Raw genomic sequence first — 20,295 nt, forward strand, 5'->3', positions numbered from 1 at the left:
CTATTTTCCAGTAAAAGTAATATAAACTGGGCTGTAATTTTAACTGTTTCCATTAGAATGGAATCATATTAATTTATAAATTACTTTTTGGCTTAACAGCATATTTGTCAAACCAAAAAAAAAAAAAAGGAAAGAAAGAAGGAAAAAAAACTGGCAGAAGGAACAAATATTAATCTCACTAATTATCTTTCTCCAACTCCATCTCTAGCTCTATGCCTATAAGTAGAATAATGACCATTATTGTAAAGTTGCTGCCTCATTACTCCGCCTGATCATTTTTAAGAGAAGGCAATGTTTTTCTTTGGTTTTCTTTTTGGCAGTTATGACATTGATGAAATAGTGAAGACTTGAGTATGCTCTTGAGAACAAAGTTACTACTGTGGGTAGGTGCCATGGTCTGTAGGAATTCCACTGAACATTGTTCGCGGGGAAAGACTGGATGATCTGGTCACTGGTTCTCTGGTTGGGTAAACATAAGCCATGCCATCTTCTCAAAGGGCATTTCAAAGGGGAGGAATTATCTCAAACCCGTCTGCTCTCTGATAAAATTTGGGATCCTTTAGGGTCAAGTTAATGATAATATTTTCCTCTTAATCTATTTTTAAAATTTCTATTTCATATTTAGTAGTCTCCCTGTTCCATTTCTCATGTTAACTACTTTACACTCACTGTAGTTTTCAAGATCCATCTCTGAGATTGCCAATTTTTAACATTTTTTTAAAGAACTGGGTTTGGATTTATTGATCCTTTTTATTAATTTTTATTATTTTAAATTTATTATTTAATTTACTACCTACTATTTTCATTAATTTTAAGTTATTTTCTATTTTTGGTTTATTTTATTGCTATTTTTTACAATTTCTTATATTGAATACTTGGCCCTTTAACTTTTACCTCTTCTTTTGTAATGTAAGCTCTTAAACTTATAGATTTTTTTCTAGTATTACTTTAGCTGTATTTCATGTGTTTTTCTGTCTAGTATTTTTTAACCATTCAGTTTTAAATGCTTTCTAATTTCTATCATATTTTCTTCTTTGACCCATGCCTTATTTTAAAAACTGTTTTAAAGTTCCCAACTGTATGGGTTTTGTTTTGTTTTTTTTTACTGATTCTTTGAAATGCAATGAGATTTGCTTTATAAAACTCAAGTTATGTGGTCAGTTTTTGAAAATATTCCTTATTTATTTGAAGATAATATATTGTCCAGTTGATGGACATGAATTTCTTTATGTTCATTAAATCAAACTTAATTCTGTTCAAATCTATATGTCTATGAATTATTTTGTCAATTTCTCCTCACATATTTTAAAAATGTGATTAAATGTTTACAAGTTTAAAATTATTTCGGGAGAATTAAACCTTCCTTCATTTCTATTTCTAGCAATGCTTTTTGCCATAAAGTCATCTTTCTCTGATACTATCATCAGTTTTCTTTTGGTTAATATTTGATGAAACATTACACATTCCTTTGCTTTCAAAATTTGTTGTCTTTCAAAATTTTGCTTTCAAAATTTGTTGCTTTCAAAATTTTAGATGTCTCTCTTGTAAATAGCATAGAGCTGAGTTTTTAAAGAGCCAAGTCTGTTAATAATTGTTTTTTTAACTGATTTTAATCCACTTTAATTCTGATGACTATTATGCTCAAAGACATCTGTACCATCTTGTACCATGCTTTCTACTAAAAACTCGAATCAACTTTAAATATTAAAAGCTGAAGAAAAGAGATAAATGGATTTACAGAGAGCCTTTCACTTAATGAACTTACTTTAGAAGTGGAGAAAAATACTTAAATATGAAAAAAAATACTCCTGCAGCTAGCTCAGTGTCTGTCCAAACAGCTGCCCAGTTTTGTGCTTGAAACCCAGGGCCCTGGTGACGTAGGCACCGGTGGGAATCTCCTGGACTGCAGGTTGTGAAGACCATGGGAAAAGCACAGTATCCGGGCTGGAGTGCACCATTCCTCACGGCACAGTCCCTCACGGCACAGTCCCTCACAGCTTCCCTTGGATAGGGGTGGGAATTCCTCGACCCCTTGGGCTTCGTGGGTGAGGCAATGCCCCACCCTGCTTTGACTTGCACTTCCATGGGCTGCACCCACTGTCCAACCAGTCCCAATGAGATGAACCAGGTACCTCAGTTGGAAATGCAGAAATCACCCGCCTTCTGCATCGATCTCGCTGGGAGCTACAGACCGGAGCTATTCCTATTTGGCCATCTTATTAAAAATTGTTTTTAACGTTCTGCTCACTTCTTGACATACTTTGGTTTGTTTGAAGGCTTTTTTTAAAAAAAATTATTCTCTTACTATTTCCAAATCTATTCCTGTTATTTTAGTGGTTAACTATACATTTCAACAAAATTTAGAGTTAATCGATACCATCCTCAAAAGAATGCAATGATCTTGGGAGGATGAACTCTAATCATCCCTTTTCTGGGATCAATATTTTCCCCCTTTCCTAAGTTAGACACTGTTATTCTACTTTATGTAGTGAATAATTGTTCAAATTTATTCACATATTTGACAATATTTGTTTACCATTTCTTCTTTTATCTCACACCTTCCTTTTGTGATCATTGTTTCTGTTCCTAAAAAACATCCTTATAATTTCTACTATAGTAGTTTTATCATAGATATATTTTCTTATTTTTCCTGTGTCTAAAAAGTCTTGCATGTTTCACTGGGAATTCTAGGTTAACTGTCATTCTCCTATTTTCTTGCTTCTATTATTGCATTGATAAGTCAGCAGTTAATATAATTGCTGTTCTTTTGTAGGCAATACATGTTTTGCTCTTTTTACGACTTTTACTTTTGCTTTTTTGTTCATTTTAAGATGTGTCCATTGTCCTTGGTATTTTGTAGTTTCATTCTGGTGAGTGAAAGTGTGGATTCTTTTTTATTTATCATGAAGGGGATTAGTAGACTTGTGAACCTGAGGATTGGTGTCTTTGATTGACTCTAAATTGCAGCCACTCTAAATATTGCTATACCTTCATTTTATTCCATTATGTGTGTATAAGGCTGTCTCTCTGTTCTTAAAGGCACCACATCTACTTAAGTATTTTTCTCCATTCTGTCTAAAAAGGAAAGGCCATCATATCATTTTACTATGTAAAAATATTTGAATATTTGTCAACTTATTATTGTTTATTCATTTACTTAATATTATTATTGAGTACAACTAAATACTAATGTGCTAGATCTACTGCATGCTGAACATACATTGAAGAAGAAAAATACAGTTCCTATCCTCATGGAGCTTAGCATCTAGAATACTAAAAATAGAATAACATTAAAAGAAAAGAATATCTATTGTCAGGGATTTTAAGGAATAGGATAGCTACCACTTATTTATATTTAGTAGGTGCCAGCCACCATTCTAACCACTTAAATACATTGTTATCTGGTATATTATTACATGGTAAAACTCCACATGCCTTAGTTAGACATACAAATGTTCAACATTCTAGACTTAGTCTTCTTTTCCAGAATAACTGTCTACCATTCTAATCCACACCTTCACTTGATCTCCTTGATCTACTCAATATTTCCACAATCAATCACATCCTTCCATGATTCCATCTTTCATAACTCGGAAAATTCCCCTCATACATAAATAATCCAATTTTTTTCCTTTGCCAAGTGTTATAAAAATTTTCCAGGTTGTAAGTTTTTCCCATCTTTGCATCCCTATAACAGTTTATTCAAATGTATATGATAGAAATTTCTGCTTCCCGTCTAGAAGGAGTAATATCTACGTAGACTTTCTAATATTCATACCAGGTTTACCCTCCTGCATGACACAACCAACATATGGACAAAATACATGAACAACACTTTTCAGGGAATTAGGCAACAAAGGATAATGATTCCTGAGAGACATGAAATAAATGAGGTAAGCCCTTTGACTGTCCTACCATACAGCCTTGAGAGTATTTCCAGGCTGTTGCACAGGGCGGGAGACCCAAGGTGAAGCCCAGGGGACTCCCTGGGTTGAGAATACACAGCTAAGAGTCAAGAACACCAAGGTGGCTAGAGTTCTCAGGACCAGAGACAAGGGAGCTGCACGGAGGGAGAATTCCAGAGATCAGCAAAGCACCTCTCTTGAGTATCCAACCAAGGACTGATCAGGAAAGTACTAGAGGTTAGGGAAAGAATCACTCAAAAGGTTTAGAGGTAATAGTGCCTGGCACTCACACAGGGCTGAGAATGTTTCCACCAGCCAGACTGGACAACCTCATGATTCACAGATTAGGTAGAGTACACAGAAAGGCTTCCCATCTGTAGTGGGAAATAACTAGCTCTAGAGTGAGCACTACCTAAAAAATCTTAAAAGACAATCCAAAAGGACAAACTGTGTCCCAGAACAAAGCTTGAGAATATTTATAGGAATGCAAACATATTAAACAAGGTAAAATCCATAATGTTTACCAGCATCAACAATAGAAAGATCTATGGAAAACACCTAAATATTTAGAAACCAAATAACACATTTGTAAATATGAGCTAATCATATTTACAGATACATCGAAGAGGGAAATTAGAAAATGTTTTGAATTGAATGAAAACACCAACATGGCACATCAAAATTCACGGATGACACTAAAGCAGTATTTGGAAGGAAATTATAGCACTAAATTCCTATATTAGAAAAGAATAAAGATCTCAACTTAATGACCCCTGCTTGCCCTTTAATTAGAAAAACAAGAGCAAATTATACCTAAAGTAAGTAAAAGAAAGGAAATAGTAAAGATCAGAATGAAAATGAATTATCTAGAAGACAGAAAAACAACAGAGAAAATCATTGGAACCAAAAGCTGGCTTTTTGACATAAAAAAATTGATAAATCTCTAGTCAGATTGATAGAAAAAAAGGAGAGAAGGCACGATTATCACTATCAGGAAAGAGAGAGGTAACATCAGTAGAGATTTAAAAGACATTATTATGATAATCAGGGAATATAATAAACAACTTTATGCCAATAAAGTTGATAATTTAGATGAAACATACAAACTTTCTGAAAGACACCAATTACCAAAGCTCATTTAAGAAGAAATAGTTAACCTGAATAACTATATCACTAAAAAAAAGAATTTGTAATTAAACATCTTCCTACAAAGAAAATGCCACACCAGGTGGTTCCACTAGTGTGTTTTTATCAAATATTAAGAAAGAATTAATAACAATTTTACACACACTCTTTCAGAAAATTGAAAAGGGGTGAATATATAATCTTATGAGGTCAGTTTATCTTGATATAAAATCAGACAAAGACATTATAAGAAAAAAAACCCTACAAACCATTATCTTTCATGAACATAGATGCAAAAATTCTGAACAAAATTTCAGCAACACAATGTAACAATGTATAAAAAAACATAGTATGTCATGACCAAGTGAGGTTTACCCTAGGAATGCAGAGTTGGCTTAACATTCCAAAAATCAATCAATGTAATTCACCATATTAACAAACTGAAAAAGAAAAGGTATATAATTGTCATAAGAAAAAGTGTTTGATAAAATCCAACACCCACTCATGACAAACTCTCTACAAACTAAAAATAGAAGGGAACAACCTCAAGCTAATACACGGCAACAAAAAAACCCTGCAGGTAACATCACAATTAATGTGAAAGACTGAATGATTTCCTCCTAAGATAGGGAACAACATACAAGGATGTCTGTTCTCATGGCTTCTATTCAACATTGTAGTGGAGCTTCTAGGCAGTGCAGTAAGACAAGGAAAAAATAATAAATGGCATTTTCATTGGAAAGGCAAAAGTAAAACAGTTTTTATTTACAGATGACATGAGTATCTATGAAGAAAATCCAATGGATCCTTTGAATAAGTTACTAGAACCAATGATTGAGTTTAGCAAGGTTGAATGAGATAAGATGGACATATAAATATCAATTTTATTTCTATACAATAGCAATGAACAATTAGAAATTGAAGTGAAAATTATACTAGTGCCAAGAGTATCCAAAAATATGAAATACTTAAGGACAAAAAAGTACATTTTATGTGACTCAATTTATATACATTTCTAGAAAATATAATCAAATTTGTAATAACAAAGAGTAAATCAGAGGTTACTTGGGGGCAAGAGATGGGAAGGTCAGGAGGGAGGAACTGCAAAGGAACACAAGAAAACTTTATAATTTTTTAATTTACTTTTTAATTGACAAATAAAAATTATATATATTTATGGTATGCATAGTATTTATGGTGTACAACATGATATTTTGATATATGTATACAATGTGGAATGGCTAAATTAAGGTAATTAACATATGCATTACCTTACCTACTTATTTTTTCGTGGTGAGAACACTTAAAACCTATCTCTTAGCAATTTACAAATATGTAATATATTAATTATAGTCACCATGTTGTACATTAGACTCCTTTGAACTTCTCCTCTTGTCTAACTGAAATTTTGTATTCTTTAACCAACATCTCCCCAATTTCTCTCTTCTCCCAGCCCTTTGTAACCACTGTTCTACTCTCTGCTTCTATAAATTTGACTTTTTAAGTTTTTTTAGATTTGTTTTTCTGTGCCTGACTTATTTCACTTAGCATAATATCCTCTATGTTTGTCCATGTTGTTGCAAATGACAGGTTTTCCTCCACTGGGAAGTCAGAATAGTATTCTATTTTGTATATATACCACATTTTCCCTATTCATTCACCCATTATTAGATATTAAGGTTGATTCCATATATTGGCTATTGTGAATAATGATACAATGAACATGGAACTAGGAAGCTTTTGAGGGTACTGAATATAACCATTATTTTCATTTTGGTGATAGTTTCATGGGTGTATACATATGTCAAAACTTAACAAATTGTGCAATATAAATGTGTAATGTTCACCTCATGTGACTTATACCTTAATTCAGCCATTTAAGAAATCTATATTATAAGATTTTTGATAATACTTTGTCTATGCATATCCCTCTTTAGGATGTGATCTCCTTTGATATGAGGATATAACTAATTAATATTTGACTTCAGTGCTTGAAAATAACAGCCATCCCATAAATATATGTTAAACAAATGAATGACAAAATACTGCCCTGCAGAAAATATTGACTAGGATTGGCAGTCTAAATTTTTGTTTCTCAGTGTTCTTAAGAAAGATAATAGTACAAAAAAGAGAAAGGTGGTTTTGTATTTTCTTCTCAGGCAGCTGATTAATCCTTTACAATGTTTTGATAACTGCAAAGTATCTTTATGTACATTGTGTCATGTATCTAAGTCTGAGAACTGGATTGGCATTTTCATTCTCATGTTATAGAAAAGAAAGGTGAAGCACAGTTAGAGCAAATGAATTTTCCCAGGTCCTATTGCTAATGATGAAACTTTCCTTTTAAGAAAACATTTGATATTTAAACAGCTGTAATGTTCTATTCCTCAGGGGGATGGAATGAGTTTTCTAAAATTACATCTTTTCTTTGAGGCTTAAATAGTATCAAAGATGGCAGAGGATAGAGACGGCTAATTGTTCCTCAATATCTTCTCTTTCATTCATCCTTTAGTAAGAGACTCTCCTAAGACTTAACTGCCTGTTCTTCCTTGTAGCTAATTATGGCCCTGTGGCTTAGTTTGAGCCAATATTGTGTGATGGAAATGAAATATGTGACTTTTAGGTTGTATCTTTAAGACAATCAGGAAGAAAAGAGTTCCTTATTATTTGTTGGAGGGTCAGCCCTTTTGTTCCACTTAGGCCTTCAACTGAAGGGGTGTGGGTTACTCACGTTAAGGAGGGCAAGCTCCTTTACTCAGTCTATTGATTTCAATGTTAATCTCATTCTGAAACTACCTCACAGACACACCCAGAGTAATGTTTGACCAGCTGTCTGGACACCCCATGGTCCAGTCAAATTGATATGTAAAAATAACCAGTAAGAGTTCACTCCTTGTCAACTTGGCACCCATACGCATCTTCTAAAACCAGACACAATCTCTGAATAAAGACAATCACAAAGTCATAATTCTGCCTAACATGATACAACTATCCTGCATACAACTGAAAATGCACCAACCCCTTTCCCAGAAGAGGAGGTGAAGTCCTGAAGTGATGTTGACTCTTTTCTTTGATATCCCATAACTTAAACACCATGATATAAAATTAACAATACTTAAATACTATAAAAAGCCAATATTTCTTTTTATATAAAGGAATAAGAAAGAAAACAAGAATGTTTGCTATACACACACACATATATATGTACAGATACATTTATAACAACATAAAGGGAAATATTTGTGACAATCACAGTCTTCATTTCTGTAACTGGTCACATAGACCACTATTTATAACTTCTTCTTCCATTGTGCCCAGTTTGTATTACCTTTGCTTTCAGCAAGCACCTCAGTGTTTCATGGTTCTTTGTCTGATGGGATGACCCAAATATTCATTCATGGAGGGTCTGGGTCATCAGTAGTGCCACCTGGATTGGGCTGTTGTAGTTTTCCATTGACCTAATAACAGGGCATGATAATTCCAAAAGATATCCTAAGGGATTGCCTATATTCTAGACAGGTAAGAGACTGCCCTTACCTCCATTGTGGAGAAATAGTCCAATTTCCCTTTGGTAGTCAGGATAAATCACCCCTACCAGCACAGTAACTCTCTTCTTTGCCTGTTAGTTCAGAGGCATAAGGAAGCCAAAATGGTTGGAAGGCAGTCTTCTAGTCCAGTGGACTCATTGTTGTGTCTTCTGGTAGAAGCATTCCTTCCTTTGGGATCAAGACTTCTAGGCCAGCACAGCATACATTTGCAAGAACAGGAAGGAAAAGTTTTGCTAGTGGGTCATTAGAAGTAGTAGCGAATGGTGCCACTTCCAGTTCTACCCTTTGATTGCTGGGCTCTTGAATTCTGGCTATTGGAGAAAGAGAACCATAGGTGGGACACAAATTCAGAGCATATATAGCCCTTTGGAGAACCTTGTGCCAGCCCTGCAAGGTATTGCTACCTAGCTGGCACTGTCATTGAGTCTTCAAAAGGTCATTCCATTGTTCTATCAAACCAGCTCTGTTTCAGGATGGTTGGGAACATGATAAGACCAGTGAATCTTATAAGTATGGACCCATTGCCACATTTTTTTTTTTTTTTTTGCTATGAAATGATTTCCTTAACCAGAAGAAATGCTGTCTGAAACATCATGACTGTAGATAAGATGTTCTATAATTTCATACAAGTTCATGGATGGTAGCTTTGGCAGAAGCATTGTGTACAGGGAAGGTAAATTGGTAGGCAGAGTAAGTGTCTTTTCCAGTAAGAACAAAAGGCTGTCCTTTTCACGATGGAAGCAGTTCCATGTAATCAACTTGTCACCATGTAGCTAGCTAATCACCTGAGAAATGGTACTATACAGTATTTGGTCTGTGCTGCTGGCAGATTGAGTGCTCAGCAGTGGCTTTAGCTAGGTCAGCCTTGATGAGCAGAAGTCCATGTTGCTAAGTTCATGCATAACCTCCAACCCTGCCACTGTGGCCACTTTGTTCATGAACCCATTGGGTGATGACAAGGATGTCTGGGCAAAGAGACTGGTATTCACAGAACAGGCCATCCTATCTACTTTATTAAATCTTCCTCTGCTGAGGTTACCCTTTGCTGAGTATTCACATGGAACGCATGTATCTTCACATTTTTTGACCATTCAGAGAGGTATATCCACATACCAATTCCTCAAATTTCCTTGTCATCAGTTTTTCAATCATATTCATTCCAAGTCTCAGACTATGCAGCCAAACCATTCGCCTCAGCCCATAAATTGATATATGGTCTCACATCTGACCATTTCTTCTTCTAAGCAAAGTGAACAATTAAGTGCACTGCTTGAAGTTCTGCCCACTGGGAGGATTCTCCTTTACAACTGTCCTTCAGGGATGTCCCAGAAAGGGATATTAGTGCTGCAGCTGTCCACTTTCAGATGGTGCCTGCATATTGTACATAACTATCTGAAAACTAGATGAGTCTTCTTTTCCTCTGTCAACTGATTGTGGTGAATGCTCCATAAGGCCGTAGGTGCAGTCTGAGAAAGAGAAGGCAGTGTAGCAGGAGTGGGGACAGTGGACATTTTGGCCACCTCTTCATGTAACCTACTTGGCCTTCAGGACCTGCTCAGGCTCAATCGGGAATATATCATTTGTGGACTGTCTTAAAGGCCATCCACACAGGACTTTCCTCCCTCAAATCTTCTCTTTTTAAATCTGCATTCTTCAACGCAGATACTGTTGCACACATAAGAAGAAAATCTGTGCTATTTCCAACCGAACTTAACTTTCTTCTTTACTTTTTTTCTTAATTTTAGATTCAGGGGTACATGTGCACGTTGGTTACCTGGGCATACTGTGTGATGCTGAGGTTTGGACTTCTAATAACCCTGTCACCCAAGTAGTAAACATAGGGTAGTTTTCAGCCCTTCCTCGTTTCCTCCCTCCCTCCTTTTGGGGTCTCCAGTGTCTATTGTTCTTATCTTTGTGTTTGTGTGTACTCAGGGTTCAACTCCCACTTACAAGTGAGAACGTGCAGCATTTAATTTTCTGTTTCTGTGTTAACTTGGTTAGAGTAATGGCCTCCAGCTATATTCATGTTGCTGCAAAGAACATGACTTTGCTCTTTTTTTATGACTGTGTAGTACTATATAGTATACATGTACCACATTTTCTTTATCCAATCCACCATTGATGGGCACTTGGGTTGATTTTGTGTCTTTGATATTGTGAATAGTGCTATAATAAACACAAGACTGCAGGTGTCTTTTCGGTGGAATGATTTGCTTTCCTTTGGGTTTATATCCAGTAGTGAAATTGCTGGGTTGAGTGGTAATTCTACTTTTAATTCTTTGAGACTCTCCAAACTGCTCTTTATTTTGAATTCTTCCAAACCCAGTATATTCAAGAACAAAAAAGAAAAATACGATTGTGATACCAGTTAAAAGGCTGTAACAAAAAACAAAATAAGGATATTTTGCCAAATATATCACACAGCGTGATGTAGGGGCATACACATGAAATTCTGATTCTGTCTGGAATTCCTAGACCTTCTCTTACTGTACTGGTGAAAATGCAGCTATAGCAGCATTACACTGTGGTTCTTGAGCCAACCTAGGCTTTGCCTTGAAGATGAAATATTTGTCCTGGATAATCTTACCTTACAGTGTTAAGATTTACATGTGTGTTTACTTTTTATTAGGCATGTACTGATCTGACTTGTTTGAGTTTTATTGGCACTTAAAACCGTGAGAAGATAACTGATTCATGACAGCAGAATTTCAGGTGATTCATCGGATTCATTAATCAAAATGATTAGCTCAGCAATAATTTATATTGGATCAGTAAATAGCATATCTTCTTTTATTTAAAGGTACCTGAATTACCTGGTATCAAGCCACTGAAATCTTCATATTTATTGAAGTACACTTTACATAAAATAGAATGGATATATATCTTGGCAGTTTCAGTGCCATGGGTTTTGACAATTGTATAAATCCACATAAACACTCAAAACAACATTTACATCACCATGGAAAGCCCCTTCCTGCCCCTTTATAGCCATCCTGCTCTCCCCGAGTGAGGCAACCACTTTCTGATTTTTATCACTATAGCTTTCTTTTGCCCATGTTTGGACTTCATGTAAATGGAATCATCTGGACATTGATATTTAAATGCTTATTCTCTGTTTTATAGAATTTTTTTCATTTTTCACATTTAACCTCATCAAAATACTGTACAAAACAACCCCAAAGCACTTTGCTTTTGAGGTCACTGTTAGTATTGTTTAATGGCAGTATATAGATACAGTTTGAAATGAGAGGAGGCATGATTTTCATTGGTAAATCACATTAGGCTACATTTTGCTACCTTTGTTTTCTCTGAATTTTTATAACATATAGTTGGCCTGGGTCACTGATAAACTCATCAGCTTTAGAACTGGAAGGGCTTTCAGGAATCACCTACCAAATCGGCAAATAGCTATTGAGCTTGTCTCTCAACCAGCCATTGTGCTAGCTAGACCTTGCAGATAGAGTGGGGAATCTGAAAGGCAAAGTCTCTGCATTTATAGAATTTGTGTTGTAGCAGGAGAAAGAGAACACAAACAATCATGGCAATAATGTTTGATGAGTGTTATGGTAGGTACCTATGGGGAGCTGACAGAAGCTCAGTAATGCCTGAAAGTGGTCAAGGAGAAAAATGACAGTAGTACCAGGAAACTCTGAGCCAGGGTAAGGAGTTTGGATTCATTCTAAAATCAAAGGGGGCCACTGAAGGGTTTTAAGTGGGTTATTACATGATCTGATTTGCAAAAATCCTCTGTCTATGTCATGGAGAATGGGCTGGGAGGAAGCAAGACTGGAGACAAGGAGATGTGTTAGGGGCCATTGCTTAAACCAGGGTGGTAGGGTTTGGGAAAATGGAATTGAATTAAGGGATATTTCAGAGGCAATAATATCAGGTTTTGGTGAATGGTAAGGGTGGTGAAGAGGAAAAAGGACTCAAACATTTCTCCCCGATTTCTTGTTTAAGCAACTGGCCTTTTAGTAGCACTATTTCCTGATATAGGAAGTATTTGAGGGGAAGGTCATATCAGCATATGTGCTGGTGGTGGTAGTGTGTGTGTAGTGGAGGGATGCATACATGGAAATGTTGAGTCCAAGTTTTGACATATAGATTCTTTTAGTTGCTTGCAGAACATGTAAATGGTGATGTCCAAAAGACATATCTGTAGCTCAAGAGAGAAATAATTCAACTGGAGATATAAATTTGGTCATCAGCAGCTAATAGATAGTTATTGAAACATGGTAGTGGGTGAAATTGCCTACAAACAGGTGTGTAACTCTGAGAGAGAATTAGTATATTGTTTCCTGAAGTGGATTCCATGGTGGGCTTAGTTCTATGAGATACTTTGAATGAAATTACTTTGTGGCCAAGTCATTTAGAAAATGCATCACATAGGCCAGGCACGGTGGCTCACACCTGTAATCCTAGCACTTAGGGAGGCCAAGGTGGGTGGATCACTTGAGATCAGGAGTTCCAAACCAGTCTGGCCAACATGGTGAAGCCACATCTCTACTAAAAATTCAAAAAATTTAGCCAGGTGTGGTGGTGGATGCCTGTAATCCCAACTACTCGGGAGGCTGAGGCAGGAGAATTGCTTGATCCTGGGAGGCAGAGTTTGCAGTGAGCCGAGATCGCGCCACTGCACTCCAGCCTGGGCGACAGAGAGAGACTCCATCTCAAAAAAAAAAAAAAAAAGAAAGAAAAAGGAAAAGAAAAAGAAAAAGAAAATGCGTCACATAGTATGTTTCTCTTAAAAATGTACAAGGCACACTATTGGATGAGACTCCAGGAAGTCCAGAAATATCAAAACATGTTTCACTTTTCGTAATGCTGTTTCCCAAACACTCCCAGTTGTCACACTGTGGGAAAAGGAAACCAAATCCTACCAGTCTTCTGCCATGCGGTTTCACCTTGTGAATGACCTATACCCAGCTAACTTCATTCTGGGCAATTGGAGTCCTGCTTCACTTTCCAACAATAGAAAGATGCAACACATTTTTGTGCATACAGTTGCAGTATAATCAAGCCTTTCTTTTGCTGGATGCTTATTTAAAACAAATTTTAGGCACAATGCCCTATTCATTTTACACTTGTTTTATTTTCTTGACTCAGTTTAAAATTTGACGGTGTAATCATTGAATGCTAAGATAACTATAATTTTGCTTTATTGTAGTATTATATAGTGGAGGACACTAAATCATTTAATGATGCTTTAGAATATAGTCAATATCTTTCTTTCTGTCCCTCTTACTCAGTATATTTATGGCATCGGAAAGGCTGTAGCAGCGGATGGTTGCTAAATCTTTCAAATGGAACAATGAACCCAGGCTTGAAGAAATGCAATGCCTAATCAATTAAACAGGATTATTTTATAGTTTAACATGAAAAAAGGCATCCAGGTATGGTATTTTTTTAAGAAAGGAATATTCTCGTTTACCCCACTGATTGATCTAGTGCCTCTATGTTGTTGACCTTCAATATCATTAGGGTCTCTCAGCTGAATATTGGGCCCCTATTGCAAAAGGTCTTACTGGGCAATTCTACCCAGATATCTGGTGGCACCTCAAGCATGACTTATCCAAAATAGAGCTTGTTATCTTATCCCCCCGAAAGGGGATATGGGAAAGTTCCAGTCCTTTCTATCAAATCTGTTTATCTTGGTTTCCTATCTTGCTTCATGGCATTAATTGATGGATTCATCCAGCAAATATCTGTTGAGTGTCTTCTAAGAGGCAGGCATTGTTTTACATCCTGGATAGAGCAATGAATGAAAGAGACAAGGAGCTTTTCTCCAAGGAGCTCATATTCAGATGATATTTTCTCAGTCCAGAAATGTGGTGTAGTATCATGTCACCCTGATGCTTCTCTCTCTCTCTCTTTTCAAATCCAGTTGGTCACCATTTCAGTGAGTCTGAATTGCTTTTACACCCCTCAACTCCACCCTACTCCTTTGATGATTAATTGTCCTGAGACAGATCATCATCTCCCCCACCTGAATTGTTGCAATACCCTTTATCTGGTTTCTCTGCCTTTATTCCTCTCCTTCTTTCAGCCCTTCTCCTGCCTCCACCCTCCTGCTAGAGTTATCTTTCTAAAACAGATCTGGTCAAGTACTTCTGCTTTAAAACCACCAATGACTAAAGTGTACAAGAGACACTTGATCTTTAAATAGATCCCAAATCTTCATGTGATTTTATGTACTTTTTAAATCTCTTCTCCCACTTCTTTCTGCACTCCTTATGGAACTTCTCCCAGACATACTATGGGTTTGTCATCCTCTGTCCCTATGCTATACTCCCATTCACTGTATCCTGGCTTAGAATCCCTTTCATCAACCTTCACTGCCTTTCTTAAAAAGGTGAACTGAGGCACAACAAAATTTTAGAGTTTATTTGAGCAAACAGTGATTCATGAACCAAGCAGCTTCAAATCAGAGTTGTTCAGGAGCTTCACTGAGAGAACACAAGCAGGAGGCTGTCATAGGCTGGACACAGAAGTAAAGAAAATATTTTGCCGATTTGGTTGATCCTGTTGGAAAGTCCCTAGTTATATAATTATAAGTATATTGGGTACTTCTGACCGGTTGAGCTTAAGTTCTGTTTTCCATTAATATAGGCATTTGCAAAAAAAAAAAAAAAAACTCAAGTTAAGTTTTGCTTATGTTTGCAAATCAAGCAAAGTTTAGGTCACTTATGAGGCCTAACTGGTTTTGTCTGCTCAGAGAGCCTTCAGCTTGGTTTCTGTTTTAATTTACTTTGATACCTTCATTGTCATTAAATATACTCATTAAATTCAAACTTCTCGAAGTAGCAGGGATAACTTTTTCTGTTGTTACTATACCTCTATTACAGTACTAATGATATGTTATGAAAACTAAGTATATACATGGACATAAAGATGAAAACAATAAACATTGTTGACTGCTAGAGTGGCGAGGGAGGGAGAGGCAACAGGGTTGAAAAACTACCTACCGGGGACTATGCTTACTACCTGGGTGACAGGATCAGTCCATATCCCAAACCTAGGCGTTATGCAAATACCCACGTAGCAAACCTGCACATGTACTACCTGAATCTAAAAGTTGAAATTAAAATAAATAAATTAATTAATTAAATAAAATGTGATCATTGTATTTTAAAAAAAACGGAAACTAAGTTTATATGTACTTCTGTCCCACTACAGATTGTCAGCTTTTAAAGCAAGGTTTAGCAAACATTTTCTGTAGAGGGTTTCGCGTGCCAAATGGTCTCTGCCAGCCTAAACTCAGCCACTGCAGTGTGAAAGCATTCATAGATAAAATGTAAAGGAATACTCGCGAGTTGGCTGTGTTTCCACAAAATTTTATTTATGGACACAGAAACTTGAATTTCATATAATTAATTTTCATGTGTTGCTTGTGTTGCTTTGTTGCTTTGTTGCTTTTTTTTTCTTCCCCCCAACAATTTAAAAATGTAAAAACTATTCCTAACTTGTAGACCATACCATACAGGCTCGGCCCATGTTCTATAGTTTGCTCATCCTGGTCTCAATGGTAGGGTTATTTCATATTTATTTTCATATAACAACACACTAGGCACTGAAGGAATATTTGCTAAAATGAACCACATGGAGAAAAATGATTATCATTTGATGTTCTCTTCCATCCCAAACTGCAGTAGTGTGATACAGTAAAATTTTTTTCATTACCTGAAGATTAACTAGAAAACCATTTTTAAATTTCAACGTTTGTTAAAAAAAAATCTTCCTGAAGTATGTTATTCCAATTTTCTGCCCTAGTAAGTACACTTTAGTGAACACATTTAATGATTGTCTTGCAGTGGCCCCAGGTCATGATTAAAGATAAGAATTCTCATTGTGTAGCCAAGTAAATGTAGATATAGAAGGTATAGCTAATTGAGCCCTGAATGCATATAGACTGGGGTTTACTTTAGAAATTGCCTTTTTGATGCAGAGATTAAATCTCTCACATATACTTGTTTTCCAGTGATATCCTTTTTTTCTCTACAAAATGGGGCATAGGTGCCAAAATCAAAAGAAACAGCTATTTAATGAAAGAAAGGTTCTTATTCGTTGGTCCAGTTCCACTGCTCCCTATATAGGGAAGTGTGAACACTGCTGTTGAGTTCTTCAGTCTTTCTTCCTACTCCTTCACACAAGGAAATTAAAGATGCAATGTTGGTTAAGGAGAAAACACTGAAAATAAGCAAATTGGTTGTAACATTGACCTACAGGGGAAAAATGATAGTTATCTATAGTTTGAATACCTGGCTTAAATGAATTGAAGTTTTCCTTTAAATTAGAGCACCAAAATGGACATTCTAGAAAACACTAGACTCATCAAGGAGTCCCTCCATGTGGCAAAAGCACAGTCTTCTGTTTTTTTCCACCCAAAATTCACCCGAATGCTTTCTTCTTTCCTAATCATAGTAGATTCTCTATCTTATTTTCCAGCATGGTGCCATGGAAAAAGCACTCATTTGGATCAGAAGAACTTGGGTGCCTATGTTTGTTCTACAAATTCTGAAACATATGTGCTCTCTCTATCTGATGCCTTAGCTGTCTAATTATAGAACAATAAGCATAGTACTGATTTATATTTCTCATCATGTTGTTGCCTATTAAGAAAGGACCAAAAGAAGTGGTCTTGTTCAGCCATAGCATTGTACTAGAAGAGGCATCATTTCTATTTTTACAAATACAACCTCAAAGAGGTAAAAAAGATTAACGTCTGCAAGGTCAACCTCATCCTTCTATTCCAGCGTCAGTAATTAAATGCCATTCTTGTGATAGTTATCATTAATGGGAGAGACTGATTTGGCCCATGAATTTTGAAAAATAAATGCAGTGAAAGAAAGTTCCAGGAAAGGGCTGTTCTGGGCTCAGCAGTAGCTCTTCTCCACTCAAGACACAGAATGTGAATATCAACAGCCAGATGGTCATCCAGGTAGTAGGCTCTGAAAGGCATCAGGGAGGACCCTCTGGCAAAATCTGTCTTTTATCCCAACTGTCACTGTGTTTGGAATTTCATAAGCATTCAATCTTTTGAGTTAAGCAGTGTCAATTATTTTTCTTCTTTTCTCTATTCATTCAAGAATTATTTATTAAGCATTAATGATGTATCAATGAGTACGAGGTACTAGAATGAAAAAAAACTATTTTAGCTATTAAGATGTCCACAGTCTACTGAAGGAGACAGAAAACAAGCAATGACACAATAGCTAACATGTATCAGATGCTGGACACTGAAAAACAGCTTACTGGTCTGCCCTAATTCTCATAACAAACCTATATATGAAAGGCCAATTTATTTATTTTTTCTTTTTTAAATAGAGACAGGGTCTTGTTGTGTTGCCCAGGCTAATCTCAAACTGTTGGACTCAAGCGATTCTTCTGCCTCAGCCTCCCAAAGTGTTGGGATTACAGCTGTGAGCTATTGCACCTAGCCTAGAAGCTAATTTAAAACTTCATTTTCCATACAGGAGATGAATCCCGAAGAAGTAGATAATATTTTAAGGAAACTGACCTACATTAGGCCATGGGAGAAAAGATGGAGAAGACAGGATAAAGAATCAATTAAGAGGGTTTCCTGCTATCTTTCCTAATTGCAGTTTCTTCTCTTGTCACCAACTTTCTGATGTTGGAATATCCCAGTAGCCAGTCCTTATTCTTTACTTTCCTATTTTTACTGTGTCCTTTGGTGAACTCATTTAATCTGAGAGTTATGAAGACATATATATATATACACACTGATGATTACCAATTTAATTTCTCTAGCTGGACCTCTCTTCCAAACCCCAAACATATATCCAATTGCCTACTTGAAACCCCCATACAGATATCTTATATACACCTCAAACTTAACATGTTTCACTAAACACTGATCTTCCTCTAAACCTGTTCCACCTATCTAAGTTGAGAACACTATCATTCCAGTTGCTCACAATAAAAACTGGAGTCATTCTTGACTCCTCATATTGTCTGAGTCCCCATATTTTAATCTGTCAAGAAATCTGACTGGAAGTTAATACCACCAGTTAGTAAGACATATTGATGACATGGATATCCTGATACGATGCACTGAGAAGGACACACATCATTTCTGTAATATTCTTGACAAAAAATGCAATCCAATCATGAGAAAACAGCAGACAAACTTAATCATGGGTCATTCTACAAAATAACTGACCATTACTCATCAAAAGTATCAAGAAAAAACCCAAGGAAATACTGAGGATCCATCTGTCACAGATTGGAGAAACCCAGGAAAACACAACTACTAAATTCAGTGTGGGATCTTGGAATGAATATTGGAACAAAAAAAGGACATTGGGGAAAAGCTAGAGAACATAACTTGAACTTGACATAATGGTATCTTATCAGTGTTAATTTCCTGAATTTGAACTTTACAAAATGGCCACATAAGTTAACATTGGGAAAAGCTGAGTGAAGGATATAAGGGAATTTTCTATATCTTCAATATTTCTACAAATCTAAAATTATTTCAAAACAAAAAGGAAAAATAAATCTTGTTGGACCTTCCTTCAAAATTTATGTAGAATTTGGCCATTTCTTATAACCTCTGCTGAAACCACGTGGAATTATGATATTATCCTTTACTGGGATTATTGTCATAACCTCCTAATTGGTCTTCTTGCTTCTGTTCTTGCTCTCCTAAAGTCTGTTTTCAATACAGTAGCCAGAATAATTATAAGTCAAATGTAAAATTCTATCACCCTCTTCACCCCCGCCAGTAGACTTAGAGTAAAGGCCAAAGTTATTCCATTGCACACGGGTCTGACACTGCCTGCTCTTTGCTTTCCCTTCTGGTCTCCCCTTGTACCACTCTCCCACTCATTCCCTAGCTCTCACCTCACTGGCCTCTTTGCTGAGTATATTAGAAATATTCCCACTGTAGAAACTGCATGCACTGGCTGTTCCTTATGCCAGGAACACTCTTCCCCCAGATACCACCTTGGCTGATGCCCTCATACTCGAATATCACATCTCAATGAAGCTTATCTGTCCTCTCTGTTTAGAATTTCACTCCCTTACTGGGCGTGGTGGCTCACACCCGTAATCCCAACACTCTGGGAGGCTGAGGATAACTTGAAACCAGGAGTTCAAGACCAGCCTGGGTACATAGCAAGACTGTGTCTTAAAAAAAAAAGATTAGCCAGGCATGGTGATGCATGCCTGTAGTCCCAGCTACTCAAGAGACTGAGGTGGGAGGATCATTTGAACCCAAAAGTTTGAGGTTGCAGTGAGCTATGATCATGCCACTGCACTTTAGCCTGAGTGATAGAGCAAGACTCTATCTCTAAAAAATTAAAAAGAAAAAGAAAACAAATTTCACCCTCTACTGCTCACTGCTCATCTTCACCAGTACTCCCAATCCTCTTAGTTCTGATCTACTTTAAAAAATTGTTTTCCATCACACTTCTCATTTTCCAAGAGACTGTTTATGTTAGTTACTTATCATCATCACCATCATCATCATTGTCATTATCACCAATATCACCCTCATTACTGGTCTTTTAAAACTTGAATGTAAACTCCAGGATGGCAGGGATCTTTCCCCACTTTCCTTGCTGACATATCCCAAGAGCCTAGAAAAGTTCCTGGCCTAGAGTAGGCACTCCATAAGTACTGGATGAATTGGATAAAAGGTAGACTACACAGGACTGAAAACTACCGTGTTAGGTAACGTATAGGGTGTAGTGCAA

This window comes from Pan paniscus, chromosome 14, assembly GCF_029289425.2.
Source record: "Pan paniscus chromosome 14, NHGRI_mPanPan1-v2.0_pri, whole genome shotgun sequence".
Classification (NCBI taxonomy): Eukaryota; Metazoa; Chordata; class Mammalia; order Primates; family Hominidae; genus Pan; species Pan paniscus.